This window comes from Myotis brandtii, unplaced genomic scaffold (assembly GCF_000412655.1).
Source record: "Myotis brandtii unplaced genomic scaffold, ASM41265v1 scaffold513, whole genome shotgun sequence".
In the NCBI taxonomy this organism is placed as follows: Eukaryota; Metazoa; Chordata; class Mammalia; order Chiroptera; family Vespertilionidae; genus Myotis; species Myotis brandtii.
In genome coordinates, this window is record NW_005369552.1 from 180,247 (window position 1) to 190,043 (window position 9,797).

At 42.3% G+C, this 9,797-nt stretch overlaps 1 pseudogene; it reads left to right on the forward strand.

The window, feature by feature from the left end:
- The window catches only part of LOC102242483, a 3,851-nt pseudogene extending 378 nt beyond the window's left edge, over positions 1-3,473 (forward strand).
- The last annotated feature ends 6,324 nt before the right edge of the window (positions 3,474-9,797 follow it).

Consider the following 9,797-nt stretch of genomic DNA (forward strand, 5'->3'; position numbering starts at 1 on the left):
CTGTCTAGAGAGTGGCTGCGGCCCAAAGGTCTTTTTCATAGCTGCTCCACCCTGCCATCTTCGCACAAAAGCAGACACAGACTATGTAAAATGGGCATAGCTGTGTTCCAATAAAAGGGGATTCACAAAAACAGGCAGCAGTTGGAATTCGGTCCTTGGGCCACAGTTTGCTTATCTCCTGTTCTACATCCACGCTTCGGGAAGGAGGAGGAGGGCTTATGGCTTATCGGCCAGAGCTGTCATGGACTGCCCCTTGCTGCAAAGGCAGGTGGATGATGGAGCATTTTTAGTACGTACGGCCTTCAGAGCAGCGCTTCCCAAACGTTTTCATGCCTTGTCACACAGAGAAGATGACATTGTGCGGCATGTAGGGGTGAGTGGTTGATGCTTCTTACTGCAGAACAATGTGCCCAGGGGCAGTGGCTACCCCAAGACCCACCTGCTGCCGCAGGGCTGGCGGGAGCAACCTCTCTGGCACACATGTAGCCCATTTGTATTCTGTGGCCATACACTCCGCTCTGGAGAAACATGTGCAAGAAGGAAGGCTGCAGGGCCCCGCAGATGCCCAATGTGTGCACAGCCTCGGGGGCTGTATCTACAATAATTTACAAAATGCCAACTCCCAGACAGAATAGGAAACCTGATTTTAATCAAATATCTATTCTAAATTTTGATTGCAAATATCTCTACAAATAGGACAATCTTAAAATGTTTTCATAACACGGTGTGATGCTTATTCTGGTGCTTACTGGGAAGTAGAGTTGACTCTTCAAATTATAGTTTATTCATCAGAAATAAGGGTTTCTTTTTGTATCCCAGTAGTGGCTGTGACAAGACACCCCAGCACTGGCCAAAACCACAAAACTCCATATTTTTGGACCAGTGTGGATATTTAAAAATAATTCCAAACCCTAAGAGCCTTCCCTCTGCCCAGGCGCAGCTCCTGTTTTCTCTGATTCCTCTAAGTCCTGTCCTCTCTTTTGTACTCAATCCCTGGCTCTGTTTGTCCTTTGGGTTTCCTCCCTGTTACTGAGACACAAGGTGTGCCCAGAGCTGCCTTGGCCATAACTAGAGAGATGTTTCCTGACACGCCTTTGAACTTTTCTGTGTGCCTACCTGGTATTTGCCCGTGGCTGTAGATGATGGGCTATTTGCTAAATGGTTCTTCAACCAGAAAGATGAGTACTGTTTACTTAACAAGAAGCCAGGAAGTGGGTAGCACGGGAGTTGGTTTGGCAACTCAATAACGTCACCAAGGACCAGACTCTTTCTGCTGTCCTCGGTAGGACAGGTATGTTTTCCTTTGTGGACACAGCATTAGCTTCTTGTCACACTGTCCAAAGCATGAAGGAAGAGGGGTCAGAGGTTTTCTCTTCCTCCACCGCTTTAATATAAGAGGAGAAACTCCCACCGTGTTTGCCCATACATCTCAGGCAGCATGAGCCACTTGCACAACCTTGGATAAAACCAGTGGTTCTCAACCTTCCTAATGCCTCGACCCTTTAATACAATTCCTCATGTTGTGGTGACCCCCAACCATAAAATTATTTTTGTTGCTATTTCATAACTGTAATGTTGCTACTTTTATGAATCGTAATGTAAATATCTGATATGCAGGATGTATTTTCATTGTTACAAATTGAACATAATTAAAGCATAGTGATTAATCACAAAAACAATATGTAGAAATATATGTGTTTTCCAATGGTCTTAGGCGACCCCTGTGAAAGGGTCGTTCGACCCCCAAAGGGGTAGCGACCCACAGGTTGAGAACCACTGGATTAAACAATGGCAAGGAGACTGGCAAGAATGGCTCTTAGACCAATCATGATTCAACCCCCATGACTGAGCACGCCATTGACTAGACAGTGGGATTCCATGAGCAAGAAAAGGAGGGATGTTACTGGTTAGGTAACCAACAGCCCCATCACCTCACCTTCAGAGCTATGAGTCACCTTCCTTAATGCCTTTTCCTTACAGGTGGACCAAGCTTCCTGAGGGCAGTAGAGGTCCTGCCGTCTCTGTCCTTATTGTCCCCTCTTGGAGTCCTGTCCCAAGGGAGGCTAAATAGAAGTTTTAAAAAATATGTGTTCCTTTTGGAATACTATCCAGCAATAAAAAAGACAAAGTACAGATATACGAAACAACATGAATGAATGCCACCGATAATGTTATGTTGAATACATCCTGCGTGATCCCACTTATCGGAATATCCAGAACAAGTAAAGATATTTTAAGATGAAAAAGTCAGAACAGTGGTTACCACTACGAGTGTGGGGATTACCTGAGAGGGGACACAAAGAAGCTTTCCGGGAGAAGGGAAACATCCTATTTTGTGATAAAGTATGGATTAGAAGAGCAAATCATTTGTCAAAAGTGTCCTAGAAGCTGCATTCATCTCAGTACATTTGACCTCAGTAACTGAGTGGGGAGAGAGATGACATAAGAATGGCAGAATGTTGCTAATTATTGGAGCTGGTTGACAGGACTATGAGGTTCATTATCTTTATTCTGTTTCTTTTACACACTGAGTTTTTTAAATAAAATAAGTATTTTCTTCTATCTCCTTCATTCCAACTTGATCTTTAGTGTGTATCTCCTCTTTATGAGACTTTTCTGCAGAAAAGGGGCCTGGTCAGCTCCCTTTGCTGCCCCTGTAAGTGTCGGGGTGGTTGGGCCAAGGCCCAGGTGCAGGCTCTGCCTCCATCACACCATGGATCCTGTCTTTGCAATTTGTAATCTTTGAGCTCATTGAAATAGAGATAGCCACTTCCCTGTGTGCCTAGCCTCTAGTACAGAAAGCCCTGTTGAGAGTGGGTGCTCACCCCATGTTTGTGAATGAATAAATTAACGGAAGAGTTGACTCTTCAAATTGTCATAATAGGCTGTAAACTTTTCAAAAAATAAGTGTATTATAGACAGAACCCAATTTATAAATGAATTCTACTCCAGATATTTAGTTATTAACTGGACTTCTTTTTTCTTATTGGGATATAATCGACATGTAACAGTATATTCAAGTTTACAAAATAATGACTCGAGTCCTCTCAGTCTGACATCTTGGTGAGGCAACAGCGGAGCCCTGCTCTCTGAGTTTCCCTGTGCCTCCGAGGATGACAAGAAGAAGAAAGATGCAGGAAAGTTGGCCTAGAAAGACAAGACCCTGTGAATAAGTCAGGGGTCAAGGCCAAAAAGAAGTGGTCCAAAGACAACGTTCAGGACAAGCTCAATAACCTGGTCTTGTTTGACAAAGCAACATATGACAAGCTCTGTAAGAAAGTTCCCAGCTACAAGCTTATAGCCCCAGCTGTGCTCTTGGAAAGACGGAAGATTCACAGCTCCCTGGCCAGGGCAGCCCTTCAGGGATTCCTCAGTAAAGGACTTATTAAACCAGTTTCAAAGCACAGAGCTCAAGTAATTTAACCAGAAACACCAAAGGTGGAGATGCCCCAGCTGTTGGAGAAGATGCATGAACAACAGGTCTTACCAGCTGAACATTTTGAAAAATAAAACTTTATTAAAGAAATAAAAAACAAAACAATGATTCAATATTTGTATACACTGCTAAATGATCATCACAATAAGTATAGTTACCATCCATCACCATACAAAATTACAAATTTTTTTTGGATTTCTTGATGAATTTCTCCTGAGTGGTAAAGTTTCCAGATCAGTTACAAAGATGGTGGCCTACTCCTAATTATAACACGTAACATTGTCACCATGAAAAATGCTTCTTTGGTGCCTTATACTTCTCATCACTAATGGTTGCAGATTTTCTATCCAGAAAAGGGCTTGAAGGCCTTGTCTAGAAGCAGCATTTGTTTTTACTTAGGTTGCAATCTAAGTGGCTCATGTTGAATGTTGAATGAACACACTGATGTTTGCCAGTAAGGCAGCGGGTGTGGTGTGCATGCGGGTTCTGCAGGTGCTTCTAGATCCAACAGACAACCCTGGCCATTGCCATTGGGCTGGGCCTCAGGCAGGAGCAATGGCGGCTTGTCCCAAGGGTAGTCAAGGAAAGCTCTCCAACAGATGGAGGTAGGACTTATTGCCTACTGAATGTTTACATGTGCTTGCTATGTGCTAGTGGTTTGATATATGTTATTTCATTTTACTCTCACAAATTTTGTGAGAATGACATAAATATTTCCTTTTACAGAGGGGAAGCAGGGGTTTGCAGTATGATTCTTCCCTGTATGGTTCTGCTTGGAGATAATAAAGTGCACTAACTCACTTATGACCCCTAATACCCAGTGACTCAGGGTCCAAATCCTCACTGCTACTGAGAGAACAGAGTTACTGCTACACTGCAGCTGTGGAGGCCAAAAATCCCACCCCACAGCCTTTAAGAGGCAAGGAAGCCAAGCTCTTCCATGCATGCTGATGGGTCACGCATGGTTCTGTCACTGTCCACTCATGGAGGGAGACCCAGTGGATTTATGGCCTGTGGATGCTCTAGCAAATTAACACAGAGTGGTTTAAGACAATAGAAATTTTTTTTCTAGAGGTCAGAATCCAGAAATCAGTTTCCCTGGGCTAAAATCAAGGTGCTGGGCTAAATTCCTTCTGGAAGCTCTAGGGGAGAATCTGTTCCTTGTCTTTCCAGCTTCTGGAAGCCCATTCCCACATCATTCCATCCCCTGCTCTGTTGTAGCTCCTCCCACTGCTGTTTGGGACCTTGTTGCCTCCCTCACAGGATACTTATGATTATATTTAGGGCCCATTGGGATAATTCAGGGTAACCTTCCCATCTCAAGAGCTTCACCTTAGTCATATCTGCAAAGTACCCTTTTACCATGTAAGGTAACCTTTGCAGGTTTCTGGGGTTGGGCAGTAGACACCTTCAGGAGCCATTATTCAGCTGACCCCACCCAGCATTCACCCAAGGATCCAGGGTCCAGGGGCAGGATCAACAAGCCAAGTAAAAAATTCACATGGAAATGTAAACTTCAAAATATTGAAAGTATAGAAGAGACAAACCATCCACTGCCCCATGAACAAATCAACACCTTTGATTTTTTTCCTGTTTCCCCTCTTGTCATTGGCTCAATGCAGACATGCTTTTATGTAATCACAGTATCAGATGAGTACAATTTCCTGTGCTGCTTTTTTCACTTAATATATATTTTAAAATATTTGTAATTGTAACTGAGAACCTGTTTTAAATTACTTTTAATGTAAGGAAGGTAAGATACTTCTTTAAAACACTAGGGACCACTGAGATTAACAGAGTGCAAAAGGATTGTACCCCAGTGTTCTTGCCAGGACCTCTATCACCATTCCTCTTCTAAAGTCAACATTAGGGCCCCAGCCCCAGTCCTCTGACATTATGACCCAGGACAGTTTAAGATGCTTTAAATAGAAATATGTCTCATTTCTCCAGAGAGGACATACAGATGGTCAATAGACATATGAAAAAATGCTCAACATCACTAATCATCAGAGAAACGCAAATTAAAACCACAATGAGCTACCACTTCACACCCATCAGAATGGCCATCATCAATAAATCAACAAACAACACGTGTTGTCCAGGATGTGGAGGAAAGGGAACCGTTGTGCACTGTTGGTGGGAAGGCAGATGGTGCAGCCACTGTGGAAAATAGTATGAAGGGGAGCCCACTGTATGGGAGAACATATTTGGCAATGATACATCTGATGAAGAGTTAATATCCAAAACATATAAGGAACTCATACAACTTAACAAAAGGAAGACAAACAATCCAATTAAAAAATGGGCAAAGGACCCAAATAGACACTTCTCCAAAGAAGACGTACAGATGGCCAAGAGACATATGAAAACATGCTCAAAGTCACTGATCATCAGAGAGATGCAAATTAAAATGACCATAAGGTATCACCTCACACTTGTCAGAATGGCTACTATCAATAAATCAACAAATGACAAGTGCTGGTGAGGATGTAGAGAAAAGGAAACCCTAGTACACTGCTGGTGGGAATGCAGACTGCTGCAGCCATTATGGAAAACAGTATGGAGTTTCCTCAAATAATTAAATATGGAACTGCCATTTGACCCAGTCATCCCACTCCTAGGAATATATCCTAAGAAACCCAAAACACCAATCAGAAAGAATGTGAACTTCTACGTTTATAGCAGCACAATTTACAATAGCTAAGATCTGAAAACAGCCTAAGTGCCCATCAGTAGATGAGCGGATAAAAAAAGCTGTGGTACATTTATACCATGGAATACTATGCAGCAGTAACAAAGAAGAATCTCTTTCCCTTTGAGACAGCATGGAGGGACCTGGAGAGTATCATGCTAAGTGAAATAAGTCAGTCAGAGAAAGACAAGTATCACATGATCTCACTTATATGTGGAATCTAAGTAACAAAATTAACTGTTTAACAAAGTGGATCCAGAGACATGGAAGCATGGAATAGAGTGTGGAATCTCAGAGGGAAGGTGGGTGGGTAGGAGGTAATCAACCAAGGACCTTGTATGCATATACTAGTATACATGGCCCATGGACACAGACAATGGGGTGGTAAGGGCCTGGGGAGGGGGGCCGGGGCAGGCTGGAGTGAGTCAATGGCTGAGTAAGAGAGACATATGTAATACTTTCAACAATAAAGAATTTTTTTTAAAAAAAGCAAATAGTATGAAGGTTCCAAAAAATTAAAAATGGAGCTGCCATCTGACTCAGCAATTTTACTTCTGGGTATTTATCCAAAGAAATACAAAATATATACATATAATTAAAAATATATGTACCCCTATGTTCGTTGCGGCATTGTTTACAATAGCCTAGATATGGAAGCAACCTAGGTGTTCATCGACAGACAATTGAATAAAGAAGAAGTGGTACATATGTACAATGGAATATTACTAAGACATAAAAAGAATGAAATTTTGTGACAACATGGATGGACCTAGAGGGTATTATGCTAAATGAAATACATCAGACAGAGAAATATAAATACCATATGATTTCACTTATATGTGGGGTCTAAAAAACAAAATAAATGAACAAACAAAACAGAAAGAAACTCATAGATACCGAAGACAAACTGATGGTTTCCAGATGGGAGGGGGTGGAAGGGTGAGTAAAAAGGGTAAAAAAGATTAAGAAGCACAAATTGCCAGTTATAAAAACATGGATGTAAAGTATAGCATAGGGAATATAGACAACAGCATTATAACTATGTATAGTGTCAGATGGGTGCTATACTAGTATTTATTGGGAGGATCACTTTGTACGTCATATAAATGTCTAATCACTATGTCATACACCTGAAACTAATATAATATTGTATGTCAACTGTAATTGAAAAATAATTTTTTAAAATGTGTCAACCCTTTCATATCATTTGTAATCCCTTTGCTTTCTGCTGATGCAAAGGACATGTAGGAGTCACATGGATGGTGGGGAAGAGAAGAGGAAATAAATACATTAGAAGGAACACTGAGCAGACACTAGCCTGTGTATTATTATAAGTTTTTTTCTGAACTCACCCCAGCCTAGCAGCTGAGCCATTTGAAGGCTGTCGCACTGGCTGACTGCTTGGGCCTCTCTTATACTTGAAGTATTTCCTGCTGAAACAGCAGCTGAATATGTCCCCCACCGTGAAGGGAAAAAACAGCCAGCATTAAAAATGGCCTGCAAGTTTATTCAGTTCTTGCATCCAAAGGTTATTCTGAATCTGCTATTTTCTCATGTTAATTCTATAAAGGTAAAGCAGGCACAACTTGGACTGTATGAGAAAAAAGCCCAACCCAGCCCTTGGGCCTGTGGTTTCAATAATTAGCTCAATGTGCTAATGAGAGTCTTTAGGGAGAACAGCAATAATTAATGGGTGAATTTCACTTTAATAAATGTATAAGCAATTTTCTAAATGCAGATGGCCGAGTCCGCCCTGATGGCTGCACCTAGAGCCACTCAATATGGTAAGTGTCTGAGGAAAGTGGTTAATTTGTAAAATGCTCCATGATCCTGATTAGAAGAGAAATAATGCTTATGTTTGCTTTCCAATGTATTATTCATCTCACAGTCCAACAACTCCATCCTCACCCCCACTCCTACCCCCACCACAATGTCCTAAGGCTTTTTGTTGCTCTATTATCTTAAATGGGAAGACACCTATCTCCCTCCTGGGGGAGGGGAGGTAACTGGGCTCCCCCATCTGTGAGCTTTCTCTCACAGTTTCTATTCCCAAGGCCAGCGGGGTCTTCATCTTCTCTCTCTAAAAACCCTAAAGGGCCAGACTATGGTCCAAGTGAGATCACTGGCACTGTTTTAGAGAAGGTGCCTTCCAGGAAATGTGACACTCTGTAGCCATCGTTTCCTTGAGAAATAATTTGCTAGTAGTTGGTTATAGACATTTAAAAACACCAGTGATAAAAAAAAATAAAAATAAAAATACCAGTGATGACAGGGAGCTAAGAGAAGAAGTGAATTCCTGTCTTCGTTTAACCAACCCTGTGGGTCAGCTTTGTCTTCCTATGTCACAGGTGAACCTGGGCTCTGATTTGAATTGGGATTTCAAGGCCTTCGGAGCTGCTCTTGCCAATGGATTAAGCACTTTCTTGGGTGCACCTATTGGGAAAAAACAACAACACAACTACAATGCAATCAAACTGATTTGCATCAATGAACCTGAAAAATTACAATAAGTCAAAATCCATAATAAGCCTTATCTTGACAATAAAATCTCAGTTTAACAAATTCTCTATTAGCTAGACTCAAACGGATTGCAAAATCCAATGAAATGGAAATGCCTAGGCCTGTGATTTGGTGTTTTAAGAATCAAAATGGGAAAGTGCTCCCGCTCATTGCTATTGCTTAGGAAAAAGATGAATGACAAGACCACCTGTTTGTGCCTGGAGCAGGCTCCTACTGCACTGGGCGTTCCCCACACTCACTGGAGACTTCGTCACCACCGTGCACCCCACACACCGGCACTGACACTCAGGCGGTGACTGAGGAACTGCAAGTGCATCAGAACAGGCCCCGCCTCACCGGTCTTTGTCTGACACGCCTGAAGGGGAGGTAAGGTGCCCCATTCAAGGGACACTTTAATGTACGTGAAGTGGAATATTTTTTGCCTTCAATAAATAATGAGTAGCAAACTAAGTTAATTAGATGCTACGATTTGATAAATAGACTCTGAATCCAGGACAAAAGTCCAGTGCAGTCACAGAATCTGTATGGTCCCAGATTCACAGGGTTTTACTAAGAATAAGAATGGAATTTGGGCTGTCAAGTTGTAATAGATGAGAAGAGGTTTGGGGACTTGCTCAAAGCCGCTGGATAAAACGACTCCCTACCTACAGATAGCCAGACGGCGTTCTTCAAGACCCATGGGGAAGCTGAGAGCTGCCTGCTGGCTTTTTTCTTGCCAACCCTGCTCTGTGGCAGGGCCATCATCACTGTGGTCTTGGCTGGATTCTAGTCTTGGGAGTAAGTAGGCTGTTAAATTTAGACAAGGGCAACAGATTTAGCAAAGTGAAGAAGCCAGCATGGCCACGTCAGCATGCACAGCAACTCTACCAGATGTAACCGATGTGTCTGCTGGAGCCACCCTCCTAATTCATGGATCCTGGGAAGGCAGGAGAGCAGTGATCTGTGTCTCATTTTCTAAGCAAGCTAAGAAGAGAAATTCAGGCCTGATTCCCTCCTGATATTGGTTATTGGGAATTGAGTCCTTTTTTTTAAAAAAAGTGCTTAGAAAATTTGTACTAAAGAGTTAGAAGAGGGTGTGAAGGGCCAGGAGCACACAAACCCCTCTGGACACTGGTCAGAGGCCCTAACTAAACAAGGTGAGCCCATCTT